Raw genomic sequence first — 16,365 nt, forward strand, 5'->3', positions numbered from 1 at the left:
AAGGACTAAATGTATAATAGGTCATGTGAAATAGGAAGAAAAGGGGCAAAGGGGAAGGAAGTGGGAGGGGCTAGGGGAAAGGATAGAAGGGAATGGGATTAATATGAGAAAATGGAAAACTAGGAACAAAATCTTTGTAAATAGGGAGGACTGGAGGGGTTGAAGGGAGGGCTGGGCAAGGGTGAAAAATAAGAACCAAGAGAGACTATGTAAAGGTGCAAATTTCCAATGATGAATGTCATTATATTGTATACCTAAAATGTACCAATGATTAGAATGAATAATCGATAATGTAAAATAGGAAGAAAAGGTCCAAAGGGGTAGGGGTAGTGGGAGGGGCAGGGGAAAGGAAAGAAGGGAAAGGAAAAATGATGAGAAATGGAAAAAATGTAAATAAAGTCTTTGTAAATAGGGAAGGGTGGAGGGCGTGAAGGGAGGGCTAGGAATGGGGAAAAAATAAGAACCAAGATGTGTTTTCCCAATGAGAAATGTAATTGTGTTGTATACCTACAATGTACCAATAAAAGAATTTAATAAAAAAAATCATTACTAAGACAGTTATGTGGCTTAGCATAATTTTAGAAAGATTTTTAACCAGGACCCCATCCCCTAAACATCCTGGTTAATGAAGTTTTGACTTTTTCTTAGAATATCTTGGAATATCCCAAGATTAAGAACCAACAGCTTAGCCTGTTGGCCTATACACCAGGCACTTTTTCATCTTTTCTCTCTATGAAGCATTAAAGGACTTGGGCCATGGAAGAGGTCGCTCTCACCATAAGATGAATTTCAACATGAAGTACAATTTTAAGTTGCTACCTAAATATCTATTGGCAGCAGGTTTGTCAGTGATCAAGGATTTTTCACTCTTGGATTTATTTTTGTTCTTTTTAGAAGGAATTAGTAGTTTGTAGGGCCTGGGACAGAAACCAGTGGGGAAATCCCAGTATTCAGAAACAGATCAATATACAATATCCATCAATAAAGTTTTTAGGCCAAACAGAAAAGGAAAACCAAATTAAAACCAAACATGGACATGATACAGATTTTATGACTACCTAGAGAGCAAAAATGATACTAGATATCTCCATTTTCACAGGTGCTGATGATGGTGCATCCACATAAAGCTTGGCCTCCCAAACTTATATCATGATTTTATCAGAGCAGCACCCCCCCCATCCATCTGAAGCTCACTGTCCACTGTTTAACAAGAGCCTTTGTGGATGAGTGGAGGGGAGGGTGGAAGCACGGGGAGGAGAACACAGAGCTAAGCTGTCCACAGAAGAAGGCAAAATCACTCTAGTCAGAAAGAAAACCAAGGGACCATCTAATGTGGCACTAGAGAACAGATTCCTGACAACAAGGGGAGCTGGGATGTACAATGATAACCAATGTTTCCCAAGTCAGAATCACTAAGGGGCTTGTTCCAAACAGGTTTACAGGTCTCAGTCTTGGACATTTTGATTCAGTTGGCTTAGGGTTTTGTTTTATTACATCATATCCAATGTAAACTACTACCAACTTCAAACTGCTCAGGAGGAGGTGAGCAAAGAGGGAAAAGCTTCCAGATATACTCCTACACTCTATGCCACACTCAGTGAGTTCCAGCAGTGTACACACTTTCGTACCAGCCTGCTTTCATTCAAGGCACTCGCACGCATGTGTCCCCACCCCCCTGTCTCATGTGTGGGAAGCATCACATCAAAGGCAAAGTTCTAAAAAAGAACTTGGAAGAAACCTGGTAATCCCAAATGACCCAGGAAGCACAGGCACAGGGATATGAAATACCGCAAAGGAGTTTCCCAGATATCACAACCATGTAATTGTTAAGAAATGAACAGCTGCATGGCCCAAGAATCAAATGCTGGTCACTGCATGTAGGACCACTGTGAGGTATCCCCACTTCGGGGCAAATAGTTCAAAAGTCATATCCAACTCATGGTGAGCACAACGGAGAACACAAGTTCCAACAACTCAAAGCAATAAACATGGCTGAAAAAATAGAAATGAAAAATTTCAGTTAGCAGACACATGCACATAGAAGCAGAAGGACCAACTGAGAGCCAAGGAAACACATGCAACAAGCAGGCAACAGAGAGCAGGTAGTCAGACCTAATCATCACTCTATGGAACAGAGGAAACCAAGAAGAGAACAGACTACGTGGCAGAGCAATAACTTCACAATGGCAAAAACAGCAGCTAAGTTGAAGGCAAGCAGGTAGTAGAAAAGAAACCATAATAATACCGAGATTTTTTTTCTTTCTTTTCTTTTTTTTTTTTTTTGGTACTGGGGATTGGACTCGGGACCTTGCGCTTGCGAGGCAGGCACCGGAACCACTGAGCTAAATCCCCAGCCCCCTACCGAGATATTTTTTTAAAATCCAATAGAAAAAAAAATAAACTCAACTAGAATACAAGAGCAGGTATGAATGACATAAAAGAGAAGCCCATGACATACAACAACCAAAAGGGAAAACGTGAAATAGGGGAACCTGAAATATTTCACCATCATGGGCCAAACTGAAACACTGTGGGGAAGCTCTGAAGACAGACATCTTAGAAAAGTTTAGAGAGCATATGCTACCAAAAGGGGAAGTACAACATCAAATTGTAGCCCAAGTCCATGTTGGAGGAGTTACTAATAGGGGATGGGTAGCGCTAAAACCCAAAGATTTTACCGATGGGGTAGAATTATTTTGTTTTGGTTTTTTTTGTTGTTGTTTTGAAACAAAGATGCCAAAACCAGCAGATTTCACAATAATTACAAGCAAAAGTATGGTCATCACTGTGCATATGAGGAAGAGAAGGTCATAAAAGGAAGTGACAGACCATCTATCTAACAAATGTTTTAAACCCAAGAAGACATTATTTTTAAAGTTTTTAACCTTGAAAATGACCAGAGTGGTCATCCAGTTAATAAGTGTTCCAGAATCATATAACACCCTCTGTGGCCAAATACCCTGTAAGTACTGAACAAAGCTGGCAACGTATAGGACCCAGCTGTGCCCTTGTCGTCCCACACGAAAGCTGCCTGCTTCTTCATGGTTGGACTCTACCATCAAGCAGGTAAAGTAGAGTGGGGCACAGTGGTGCATGCCAGTCAGTAATCCCAGCACTTGGGAAGCTGAAGCAAAATGACTGCTGTGAGTACAAGGCCAGTCTAGGTGACATAGAGAGTTCAAGGCCAGCCTGAACTACACTGCATGACTCTGTCTCAAAAAAACCAAAACTAAAACTAAAACCAAAACCAAAACCAAAACCAAACAAAACCAAAAAGTAAAGAAACCCAAGATTAAGAAGATCTCAGTTAAACTAAACCTGGTACCATTCTCCCAGGCTCCTTTTGACTTACACAGCCTGGTGACCTGGAAGCAATTATGACTAAAAAATGAAAGAGCTGGAAAATATTCATCTTGAAGTCTGGCCCTGAATCTGCCCTCAAGAGGACAGGCGTGGCCAGTAGACAGTTTAAGAAGGAGGGTTGGGTCAGTGATGACTAATAAGCAAAGAAAACCAACTTTGGGACTTAATGATCCAATCGAAAACCAGATCTCTGGGTTAAGCTCCATAAGACAGAGACAAACTTCACAGAAGCAAAGGAGAGGCCACCCCATTATCCCACTTTGGGGAAGCACATCAAAGAAAGACACCCTCGAGATGACCAGAGATCCAGGAGACATTGAGATTCCAGGGCTACAATGAAAAGGCCATGACTTCCACCCAGTCATTGCAAGACCCTCAAGAGAAATCAGAACTTCTCAAAATCAACTCTCCCTGGCTTTCGAAGAGAAGTTCTTACCAGAGATCTCATACTCCTCATTGCTCTGCCTCCTTCCATGTATATTCAGCAGGAGACACATTCCTGTTTCCCCTCCTTTATAACATACCCCAAACTCTACTTCCTAATGAGAAAGTCCTCTCAATTTAAACTGTTCTGTGGTTTTTGTCTTGGGGGGGGGTTTGGTACTGAGGATCAAACTCAGGACCTTGCATTTGCAAGGCAGGCGCGGCACCACTGAGTTTAATCCCCAGCCCTTTAAATTGTTCTTTTTTTTTTAGTACCGGGGATCGAACGCGGGTCCTTGCACTTGCAAGGCCGGCGGCGGAACCACTGAGCTAAATCCCTGGCCCTAAATTGTTCTATTTTAATGACTTCCCACAGAAAAATATTCTTATATTCTCTTTGGGCTTGCCCCCCCCAATAATTATACCCCCCCATCTTTTCCTATCACTAACCAACTATCATTCCCTGAAACTCAAGAGTCCCATATACATGCCGCAATCACTTCATTCTGCTTCCCTTCATGCAAAGCAGGTTCCTCTACCACCACACACAACCGTGCACTCACACACATAAAATCAACTGGAAACAATCCATCAGCTAGTGTAAAGGAGGACTAAGTCCCTTTGTGCTATTTCTAACCTTCTGCCTGACTAAATCTATTCTACCACTTTCTAGTTCCTCTGAGTTATTTTTTTTCCTATCCAAATATTTCCACTGGTGTCTATCCCAAGGGATCAGATTTATCAGGGACATTGTATCCTGTTCCCAGATATACTAATTCCTATATTTACCAAGAAGTCTTAAGTAGTTGCCTGCACATAGTTCTAGCACAGACACCTTCAAAGACTGTTTGGGTAGCTCTGTGTTTAAAAATCTTGCCTATAAACATTTATGAGATTGGATACAAAGGAACGTTAACTGTCTGTTAAACACGAGAGTTTATTCATTCAAATAAATGTAGTTACCTCCAACGTAGTCACCTTGGAAGGCTGGACATTCATTCATTCAGTAACTGAGTGGCCAAAGTTTCAATGTCTCTGGACCTCCTAATAGCAATACCAGCTGAACCTATCCATAGCCTTTTCAATCTTCTCACTATTGGTGCTGAGTCCCATCCTTTTATGGGTGATTTGATGTTCAGGAACATCCAAAACCCACTGGGAAGCACCTAATTGAATAGCAGCAGTGTTAAACACAACCATCTAATCAAGCAGCACCTTGGAAAGTGATACACTCCAAGACTCACAGCCTAAATTGGGGTAGAAACCTTGGAGAGCACTGCCAGTCCTCACTTAGCAACCTCACATCATCAGTCCATTTACCACAGCATATGCCAAAGTGGGGTAAGCTAGTTTCTGCCCAAAACCAAGCATAACAAATAGTACACACTTTCATTTCTTGCTGTAAAGAAATTACTGCATTTAAGGAAAACACCTCATCACAGCTTTATACTAGACTTAGGGTCTAGTTATGATTTTGTACAACTCCTATATGCCAAAAATATCTACAAAACTTAAAACAATCATTGTGAAATTAATCAGTTCTTTTCAAAATGCAAAGCCACCTCAAAATGTCACCCTAAGTTAACTAGAGTTTTTTTTTTTTTTTTAGTACTTTTAATTTCTGTTAGACCAAAAATAAACAGTTGGCTTTCCTTAGTCTTGGTCTTCCACAGGACCCTGTGAATATTTAGTGTATCTTTTACACTCAAGGGTGAAATCATTTTGTTTTTTAAATTCATTTATTTATTTATTTATTTATTTATTTGTACCAGGGATCAAACTCAGGACCTTGTGCTTGCAAAGTGGGCGCATGGAATCATTTTAATATGACACTTGAATCCCTTTTGTGATGCTTCTGCATCCTGCTTACCACAGACTGTGACAGCCCTCTAGTGTCTCCATTTCAGTACACTACGTTTATGATATGACATTTTTCATCTAAAGAGGATTCTTCCTCACTCAACTTTTGCTTTTTTCTTTTAAAGTGTCCAGGACCTTGTGCACAAATATTTGGAGAGATCACTATCAGGTTATTTTTTTCTATTCTGTCACCCCAGATCAGACTCAGCTATGAGTTCAACTAATTTTAAATATATTATTTATCCAAGGTAAATCTATATCCTTTTCATTATACAGCATTCACTCAAAGAATTTCAAATCAGTATTAACTCAACCTGCTACCAATCCACAGGCTTAATACCCCATCCCAATAGTGTCCATAATGATAAAAGGGATACAGTATGTATTCAGTAAATAACTTACTAAACTACTGGGGAAAACCAAAACCCTCTCTATGTCATATGGAGACCAAACATCTCATGTAAAAAGCATCTTCCTTTGTCTCACATAGGGTTTTACTTCTGTTTTCTTTATCTCCTCGATAAAGACAATAAACATAAATAAGACTGGATCAGGAAAAATAATAAAATCAACTTCTGAGTGTGCTTTAGCCACAGCTAATTTTGAAATCCAGCCAGTTTATGAACTGCCTTCTGCCACTGTCAGTAGCTGTTTGTTCAGGGAACAACTCATTTTAGTATTTGCCTAACCAGAATATAAATAGGCAGGTAAATCTGCTGGAGAGAGGGGCAGGTAGAGAATAATGTATTTCCCAAATCAAGCAGAAATTATTAATTTGTCAGACAATCTATAGTTTTTGTTTGGCCTATCATCTGTTTTTCCCTACACTTGCACAGCTAACAGAGCAACTTTTGGCACCATAGTCTACTCTAGCTAGGAAATCTAGTTAATAGTCCACTACTTTCTTCGGCTCAGAAGTTTGGTTTGGGGAACCCAGAGCTATTTGGGGTATTATTCTCTCCTATTCAATCATTGATGAACATCCTTATCATAGAGCCATAGCAGACCCATGCTTGATCTATCAGCTTTTATAAAATTTCCAGATGTCGGAAACAGCTGGAAAGCCCAACCAGTCACAATTAAGCACAGTGGCCCTTTTCAGAAGGCAAGGTTTAAAAAAAAAAATGTCACCCAGGGCCGGGGATTTAGCTCAGTGGTGCTGAGCCTACCTCACAAGTCCAAAGTCCTGAGTTTGATCCCCTGTACCGCAAAAAAAAAAAAAAAAAAAAAAAAAAAAAAAAAGTCACCCAGCCAGACATGGTGGTGCATGCCTGTAATCCCAGCACTCTAGTGGCCAAGGCAAGAGGATCACCACAAGTCTGAGTTTGAGGCCAGCCTGGACTACATAGTGAGTTCAAGGCCAGCTTGTACTACAAAGTGAGACCCTGTCTCAAAAAAGAGAAAAAGTCACCCACAGCCCAAAATGTCCCCTAGTTTCAATTGGCTATACACTCTTCAGTTCTTGCCCCGAAATACTGAGCAATGCCACAGCACAGCTGTGAAAGAAGCTGCCACTTCCACCGCAGAGGTGGATGCAGTGATCAGTCAAGCTATTTCTTATTATCACATTGTAAATGCTAAATGTGTACGAATCCAACAGGAATATGGAGAAAGAGGATAGAGAATTAAGCTGTAAGGTGGGGAGGGGGCGCAGGAGCTATTGATAGTTTTCATTCTGTTACCCTGTTTACTACAATGTAATGTAAAAGGTAATGCCATAGGATAAAAGTGAATAAGGAAAAAATAGATTCCATTTACTGGGTACCTGCTATGAGGCTGGCACTATATATACTTTATCTCATATAATCCTCACTGCCCTGTGAAAGAGTTATTATAATCTTCATTGTATAGATGAGAACACTGAGGCTCAAGAAAGTTAAGTGACTTGCTTCCTGCCAAATAGCTAGGGAGCTCAAGAGCAAGGACTCCAACTTACAGCTGTCTCCAAAGGCATAGGTTAATTCAGATGCAGGCTAAAGTTTGAGAACCACCACATTAAACCAAGTAAAACCTCATCATAAGAAGATACCTAATCACCTCATGGATTCAGGTTGCATTGATTTCCCTCAGGATCAGTCATATGCTGAGTATTTCACAGAACTCAGAGAAACAAAATCTGCTGGTTCTTTTTGTCCCCCAAAACCAGGACTGGATTAAAACTCAACTGTACCCTTAAATGGCACTAACACTATGATTTCTAGGCATACCTTAGTAATGAGGTAACCAAATTTTGTTTCTTAGAAGACTGTTGGTAAAGAAGCCCAAAGCACAAAGCTCTGCCTGCTCTTTAGTAATCTGCAATCTTCACAGACCCTTAGCTTAGAGTCTTCTTCAAATCCAAATGAAGATGCATCCTGCCTCACATACTCTGATGGATAAATCTGAAAATAACCCCATTTTACAAATAAGTCGTCTCTCTTCAAATTCATCATAATTCACTAACCAAGGAAAATATGACCTTGACATGCAGCCTGCAGTTACTTTTTAAAAGATGATCCATTTCTAAATGCTTTGTGAAAAGAGTGGTTTTTGCTTAAAAAGAAAAAACAGAGGAAGCTAGATCAACTTATTTGAATTAACTCTAGAAACAGAGTTAAATATTCCTCTTGAACCAGAAAGCCAACTTTAGTTCACCAAAGAAAGTTTGCATCATAGAAGATTGGTTTTACATTATGAACAGTGGGAAAAGGTATGATTTAGAAAGAGAACAGTTTCTATATTATTTTAAGAATGATCATTCAAAAACTACCATTAATAAAGCCTAATTCATATGTGAGATCACATAAAATATTGTTCTAGCATCCTAGGGGCAGAAAGGTAGATTACTTTATTTCCTCCCTCTTTGGATGTCCTGATGCTATTCTGTTAAGCATGGACTCACAGTAATTTTGAACTCTAGCATTAAGAAATTTCCTTTCTTCTGCACACTCAAGGTCTAGGTTCTTTCCTCACCCTCATATCATGATCAGTGTCTTCTCTTCTTTTCTATTTTATCCCAACAATTTTCACTTTCCCTTGCACCCCTCTCCATTTCCCTCTAGTGTTCACTTCCCCACCCAAATTCAACCACAAAATTATTTCTTTGGAATCTCAGACTGATTGGCCCTGGAAAACAGCTCTGTACTGCCTGTGGCTATTCTACTCCATCCCAAACTTAGCTCAGCTTAGAATCAATAAGCCATTGCAAGGGTCATCCAGACCAAATCCTGATTAGAACCTTTCCTCTGTGCCCCTGCTCCACCTTTCAATTCTGGCCTAAGGTTCTCTGCCCCTGTTCTTTTTCCTGTTTCACTATGGCATTTCCATCCCTTACCTCCTTATGTCTAGAATCCTTCCCCACTTGCAGACTGGAAAAACTAGTGCATTCCCACTTTTTCCTTCTTTCAAGGCCATTCTATTTAGGACAGTGAATCCCCTCCCTCATTCAGTATCTTTACTTTCGTCTAGATTTCCTAATGAATAGTTAGACTTACAAGCCCTGGATCCCAACTACCCTGCTTCCTGGGCCCTCCCAAGAGCAGTGGGTATCAAAGGTGAGTTTTTACATTGTCCAAGACCAGCTCCAGACATAAGTAAATGTCTTCCTCCTTTGGCCCTTTATTCCCTTTGCTTTCAAGTTGTACATTTTGTAATCTATACACTATCTCTAAGTTCTCTATTTCCTTATGGGTAAACACATTTATATTATTTCCTAAATGCTAGTTTCTCCCAATCCTACTTTTACCCAAGATCTTCTTTCTTACCCTAACCTTAGTGTTTCCAGCAGGAAGTGTAAAGAACTCTAAAGATTCCTCAAAGTTTTATTTGGAAAACACTATCATGGAGAATTCAAGGTGCCATTTTTTTCCTTCACTGACCCTAACACAAAACCAGCGATTGCCCTTCATTGCCCAACCAACCCTCTTCCTGACTTTTTTGTGTCCCTTCCTTCTAGTGTTAAAGTCCTCTCCTCCCGTGATTGTTTCTCTCAAAGAAGCCCCTCATTCAAGCCCATTATCCAGACTAATCATACCATGAGATCCTCTGCTACCCGTACTAATTGTTTTACACCCTTTACTGCCCAAGATCACCTAGGCAAGCGAAGAAAAAGATCTCTCTCTCTCTGTCTCTCTCTCTCTCTAGCTTTTCCTGGCAAATCAAAATAGCCAGACCCATGTTAGCACCCTTGGTACAGCCACCATTTCTTCTGGAACTCTCCACCACTCTGTCCAATCCAGATTCCAAGAGCAGAGTTTCCCCGGGCCTTAGTTTTCCTCTACCCTCTTGTAACAATCAGCCATTTTCCCTTCCTTATTGCTCTGTTCTAAAGAACTGGTCCTCCATAGCCCAGACACTGGCATCCCCTTCCCTTCCTTCCTCAGTGACATATGCAGTACTCAACTTCTGAAGCCAGAACAAAAAAAGAACCCTACCTACCCCTGTTGCAAAACTGATAATAGGTTCAATCTTTCAAAGTCACTTTTAGTAAGGCTCTGTGCACCAAGGCCCTTGACTCTCATCTCCAAAGTCCACCCCAAAGGCAGCTGCCTCAATTGCCCCATTAAGAGATGTCTGACTATCAATATCCTCCTGACTTACTCAAGATGGCCATGTCCCCCTAAACTCTATTTTCAACCTTCAGATAACTCTTAACCCTGCTCCTTCCAGTTCCTCCACAACTCTGCCAGTCTTTCCTACTAACTTTTGCTTCTCCATCAAAATTTTAACAGTTTCTCTTCTGTTTGTAGCCTCTGGGTGATTCTCAGAATTAGATTAAGATTATCCCATTTAATCTCCATGGAATCTTCCAAATTTCTTTTCTACACATTGACATCACCATTCAACTTCTGTCCCCTAAACTCTGTCCCAAACATCCTCCTTTGTGCAAACTACCATCTCCCCCATAATAAAGCTCCTAGGTAAGCAGAGAACTAGATGACCTTTAAAGTTTCCCTCCATTCTTGGAATTTTATTATCAACCTAATTCCTTTCCAACTCCAAATGCACTCACCAGTTATTTCCCTGTAAAACGTTTCAGCAGTGTGATTTTGAGAAACTGCCTCCTAATTTGAAAGGACCATGGGGCTGACCAATGTAACCTATAAGTGCACCCCCAAAAGTCTCACCAAAGCTTTTTGCATCTGTGCTCCACCTCTGTGTCACAGAGACAACCTCCAAATCGCCTTCCAAGTATTCAGCTGTAGCCCTGAAGTCTGGGACCCTTTCCCACACTTATGCAAAGAGCCCCTAAACCCTGGGCTAGATGGGTGCTCACCAAGACGCTGTCCTTACTAGCTACTGTAGGAAACACCAAGAAAGAATTAAGTATCACCACGTCAACAGTTTCAATCAGCCAACACTGAAAATTTCATAACAATAAAACAAAAACACAGTGTTTCTACTGGGGGAGGGGGAAGATGCGAAAAGAAAAGAGGGGCACCCCCACCGGCCTGTGGCCTCCAGGGTTTGCGGTTTGCTTCCCTCCCGCCTTTCCGCCTTTCCGCTTGACCACATCTTTGCCAACAACGATCTCCTGCACCTCCATAAAGCGAAATCCCCAGCCTTGGTGCGGACGGCTCCTCCCAGCCTTGCCCCGGACGTCCCTCTGGCCCAGCCTTCCTCTTGGCGGGACCCCAGCGAGGAGGGCCCCCTCCACCTTCCAGTTCACCTCCCTATCCCTTCTTGGGCCTCTGGGCGCCCCTGCAGGGCTCTGTCCCGAAGCTGAACCTCGAGGAGCCCAGCCCACGAGGCTCGTCGTGGGACCCAGCTCCCCCCCCCCCTTCTCCCAGCACCTCGTCCTCCAAGCACCCGGCCCCCGGGGCGCCTCGTCGTTGTAGTCCAGGCTCGTACCGCCCCCCCCGTCGGGGGCTCCACCCCCCCGCCTGCCCCCGCCCCCAGGACGGCCCCCTCCCCAAGGCGCGCCGCCTGCGCCCTCTGCCCCGGCACGGGACTCTCTTTGGCCTCCGTTCCCCGCCCAGAAGCGGCGGCGGCGGCGGCGGCGGCAACGGCGGCGGCGGCCCCAGCAAGAGCAGCAGCGGCGGCGGCAGCCGCGCCGCCTCGGCCCCGCCCCGCCGCCCGCCGGAGCCCCATGCCCCGCCCGCTCGCCCCGCCGCCGGACTGCTCCCCCCGAAACCCACCACTAAGGCCCCCCACTCCCCGGCCGCAATCCTCTCGAATCCAGCTCCGCTGGGCCTGCTGTCCGTTCCTCACGCCCCTTGGAACCTGCGGTGGGGGAGCCCCGGGGTTCGCGGTCATTCCCCTCCCTCCTTCTCCAAGAGCTGGGGGATTGCCCCCGATCCCGAAACCCAGCCCCGTAACCAGAGCCTCCCTCTTTCCAGCCTTTGGCTTTGCTCTCAGACCCCTAGCCTCCAGGCCTGGCGCGAAGCGGGTGGAGGGTTTGCACGCCGGATCTCCCCCCTGGCTTACTGGGGCTAGTATGAATTGCCCCCACCTCGTTCTCCTTCAATTTAAGTCCCCTCCCTGCCGCGGCTGGCCCGGCTGCCCCCGCCCCTAGAGCGAGGGCAGCAGAGCCAGGGCGCTCAGAAGTCATCCCCCGCCTTTTTTCCAGGGACTCGGATAATTGCCCCTGCCCCCATCACAGCACTCCCACTCCCGAACCCAGGCCCCGCCGCCACCTAGGGGTACCCCTTACCCCACCGTTCCCACACCCCAGCACCGGGGAGAAAGCAGACCTGAAAGAGCAGCCGTCGCAGCTCTCTCTGAGGTTGGAGGGTATTTTCTCCTGGTCTCTTCAAGACTTCATCACGGACACCCCCCACCAAAAAAAAGAAAACAAGCCTTTTCTCGCCCTGCCCTGCCGGCCAGGCTCCCTTCGGATCGTCGGATCCCTGTATCCGGGGTTGAGGCCAGGTAGTTAACAAGACCGTAGTGTCCACCTCCCTTTCGGAGGAGTGGGGTAATTCCTATGGTTTCCCCCCCAGGATCTACCGACCCCTGTTTCCATGGAGACCCCCGCCCAGCCAGGAAGAAGACTCTCCGGGATCGTGGTGAACTAGTCTCACCTGGCTAAGACAGAAGGGGGTCGAGGAGGGGGTAGGGCAGGGCAGGGATGGGGTGCGAAGGTGGGAAGTGGAGGGGAGCTGTCCCGAAGGGAGGGGCGAGGACAGAGCGAGCTCTATGGAGCGCTACGTCCGGGGACACGAAGAGGACGGTGCCCCCGGGGGGCAAGCAGAGCGGCCGCGGGGCGAAGAAGCGACAGGGTTGAGGAAAGGCTTAAGATAGAAAAAAGCGGGTGGGGGAATACAAAAAAGCCGGGGAGTCAAAGGGGTGGAGGGATTGGGGGAGAGAAAAAAAAGACGCACCTGTTCCCGGGTCGGCTCCGCGGGGAGGCTCGGGCCGCCACCCGGGCTCCCTCTTACTCCCTAGGAACCGTCACCCTCCTAATACTGCCCCGATCTGATGCCTCCCTCCGCCCCTTATCGCCACCGACCTCCTTCTCCTCTTTCCCGGCGGCAGCGGTCGGACTCTAGGAACTGAGAGGAAGAAGGGAGGGCTCAGCAAAGCGGAGGAGAGACAGAGCCACACACTGGCAGCAGCCGCGGCGAGCGAAAGAGTGAGGGGGAGAGCGATGTGTGTGTGTGTCGGTGTGAGCAAACGAAGCCTGGTGGAGTGGGTGCCGGTCGCAGGGCTCGACGGGAAGTGGAGTCTAGCCCGGTTTGCGGGCGGCGTCAGCCCTCGCACCACCCAACTACAATTCCCAGAATGCCACCTACGCGGGGGGGCATGGGGAGGAGGAGGAGAAGGGAGGGAGCAAGCAAGAGAGGGAGGGACGAAAGCAGGGAGCAAGCGGCGGCGAAGGGGGCAGAGCCAAGCAGCCCCGGTGACACTGGGAGGGGAGGGGAGGGGAGGGGAGGGGAGGGGAGGAGGAGGGGATCGCTGCGAGAACCGAGCGGATTCCGGAGAGGCAGGCAGTGGTGGCTGCAGCAAGCCGGGCAAAAAGCTACACTCCCGGGAGAGGCGGAGGCATTCAATCCGTGGGGCTGCAAGAGCCCTACGACCCCCACCCCCGACGCCCCTCAAGGGGGAGGTTGAAAAAGGGAGCTCCTCTGTGCGCGGCGGCCAGGGGTTTAGCTCTTCCTTTCTTCCTCTGCTCTCTACCTTGTGCCCAGACCTGACTTTCTCAGGCCAGTGGTGCCCGATCTAGTGTGCAAATCCCGAGACCCCCACATCTCCCCGGCCAGGCATTCCGTCCCCCTCAGTTCCCTTCTCCCAGGGGCCTGAGGGAGGCTCCCCTTGCTAGCTAGCAGGGTGTGACTCTCCCTTTCTTCCCGTCCGTCCCCCCCCCCCCCGCCCCGTCGTCGCCACCCCCCATCTCCCTCCCCGGAACCCCTCCCTCGAAGCCGGGGCTCGCCTCTCTCACCCTGCCAAGGAAGGTTCTCTCTGGGGGCGACTACTCACCGCTTCCCCTATACTGGGTTCCTACCCACCAGTATCCCCTTAACGTTGCCCCCCTCACCGAAGTAATAGTGGGGGCGACCCGAGTTGGACTGGTGGCTATTTTTCCTCTCAGGCTAGCTGTCCTTCGCCAGGCCGACCCTGTGTAGAGATAGAGAAGCACATTAATACTCCCGTTCCCCACCACCACCACCACCACCACCAGGTTTGGATCCCACTGGAAGTGGCTCACAGTAAAGAGAGATCGGTAATGGAAGTGAGCTGGAGGTGGATACCAATTCTTAAACCCCATCCCAGCATTGAAAATCTAAGGATTCGTTCCTTACCATACAAGCCATCAAATAGCTGGGGGAGGGAGGCTGTAAATTATCGAAACCCCAATGTCCACACGACCCGACAAGACGCTACCTTGTAGGAATAAAATACGAACTAGACTGTCACCACGGGAAGGAAAGTATACCCCCCCATTGCCATCCACCCCTAAACACATACCCCTAGAAGGGTCAGTTTGGTGGTGGTGGGGATTGCTGGGGAGTGAAAGGATTGTGAGGGAGAGGGTCCGCGGCCCCCAGAGAACGAATCCAGATGCTAAGAGGTGGGTGGGTGGGGGTGCGGCGTAATTTCAGACGGTGTCTCTCCTCGCTTTTCCCGGAATCGCCACTGAACACCGTCTAACACTCGGAGTTGCTTACCAGTCAGTCCCCTAGCCCCATTTGTGCGCGAGAGGCGGCCGGAGCTCGGCCGGGAAGCCTGGGCACAAACTCCGCGGAAGCTGGCCTTCGCCGCCGCCGCGCTGCCGCGGGCCTCCCTCCCTCCACTCTCGGCCCCGCGGATCTACCTTCGCCCCCGGCCGAGGCCAGACCCCGCTCACAACTCCACGCCCCTACTCCACCCCCGGTTCCCCCTCCCCTCGCCTCTCCCGCCGGTCCGGCCCAGCCCCTTGCGCCGCCCCGCCCTACCGCTCGGTCCCTAGCCCAGCAAGTGCCCCGAACTCGCCCCCCGCCCCCACGCCCAGGCTAGTCCGGCAGGGCCTGGTTCCCCCTTCCGCCGCGCCCCGTCCCCGAATCCACGTCCTACTTAGCCACCCAACTCGGCCCGGTCCGGGTTCGGCCCGCGCCCACGCCACCAGAGTCCCTGGTTCGGTCCGGGGCCACCCACCCCGCCCTTGCCTGGGTGCGGGTCTGGCCCGCTGCCTGCACCCACCGATCCGACCAAAGCGCGCGGTCCCGGCCCGGGTCCAGATCCTGGTGCCGGCCTTGGTCTCCCCGGCGTTGCCGCGTCTCGCCACGAGGGCTCGGATCACGCAAGATCCGAACCCGCGCAGGGTGGGGGCCACGGGAAGCAAGTTTCTTTATCCTCCCCCCGCCCCCGCCCTCGCCGCAGGGCCACGCCGTCCCCCCTCCCGCCCCCGCTCACAGCGCCCCCCTTCACCTGGGCAGAGCCCCCTGGCCGCTGTCGCAACTTTGCTCTCCTCCACGCCGCGGGGAAAGCGGACGAAGCGGGAGGAGGAGGGAGGTGGCGCGGGGTGGGGGGGTGCTGGGATCAGGCCTCTGGGCTCCGAAAGGACACGTGGGGGAGGAAGGGAAGGAGGAGGAGGAAGGGGGGCGGGCCTGCAGTTCTCGGGGCTCCCCCTGCCAGCCCTGGGGAAGCCGGAACCTCGCCCGGCAGCCGCAGACCCCGCACTGGCCACGGAGGAAGAACGGAGCCACCTTCCCCGGCCAGCCCCTGGCTCCAAGAAGGGAGCGAGGCATGCAATGCCGTAAGGGGTCGCGGAGCGAGCGTTTTCACTCCCGCTTTATGTGTGACTCTCCCCGATTTGCCTCGGTCTATGTAGGAGGACGGGGGTCTCCTTTGAGGCAGGACGCCCCCACCGAACGACCCGCCCCTTCTCCAGCCCCGCACTTCCCCACCCTGGGCGACTTTGTTGCGTGGTTGGGGCGCTCCAGTACTGAGGCCGCTCACAGGCACAGCCCCAGCCTCGGCGCCGAAGTGGGACAGGTGCTGGAGAAGGGAAAATGCCGGGGGCTCGAAGCCTCGCCTGGAGACTCGGGCCGGTCCGCCTTCAGTGACAATCTCCCAGGCTGCAAATCCCTTGGGCCACTGTCAATGGACAGGCCCTGCCCAGGCTTGGAGGCATCCGAGGTTGGGGAATGGGGGAGAGACCCGAGAGAGGGAGGAGGAGGAAGAGGGGGATGAAAGGTCTGTAAAGGGGGAAGCCAGAGGTTGGGGAATGGGGGAGAGACCCGAGAGAGGGAGGAGGAGGAAGAGGGGGATGAAAGGTCTGTAAAGGGGGAAGCCAGCACTACTGGAGCGAAAGCCCCCTCC

At 48.8% G+C, this 16,365-nt stretch overlaps 1 protein-coding gene across 10 annotated transcripts in view; it reads right to left on the reverse strand.

Annotated features, from left to right (window-relative positions):
- Positions 1-15,625, reverse strand: part of Bcorl1 (BCL6 corepressor like 1) — a 68,695-nt gene extending 53,070 nt beyond the window's left edge. For 2 of the 10 annotated variants that reach the window (XM_021240545.2, XM_021240542.2), the window contains exon 1: positions 12,318-13,886. The gene's annotated coding sequence lies outside the window, so the exon portion shown is untranslated. Of the gene's footprint in view, positions 1-12,317; positions 13,887-14,101; positions 14,182-14,732; positions 14,890-15,243; positions 15,368-15,471 lie in introns of those variants that run through there. The other 8 variants (XM_021240543.2, XM_087199796.1, XM_087199795.1 and 5 more) reach the window with 8 other exon arrangements.
- Between the last annotated feature and the right edge of the window lie 740 nt (positions 15,626-16,365).

This window comes from Heterocephalus glaber, unplaced genomic scaffold, assembly GCF_053883595.1.
Source record: "Heterocephalus glaber isolate CG9 unplaced genomic scaffold, H.glaber_assembly_v1.0 deba00001729, whole genome shotgun sequence".
Classification (NCBI taxonomy): domain Eukaryota; kingdom Metazoa; phylum Chordata; class Mammalia; order Rodentia; family Bathyergidae; genus Heterocephalus; species Heterocephalus glaber.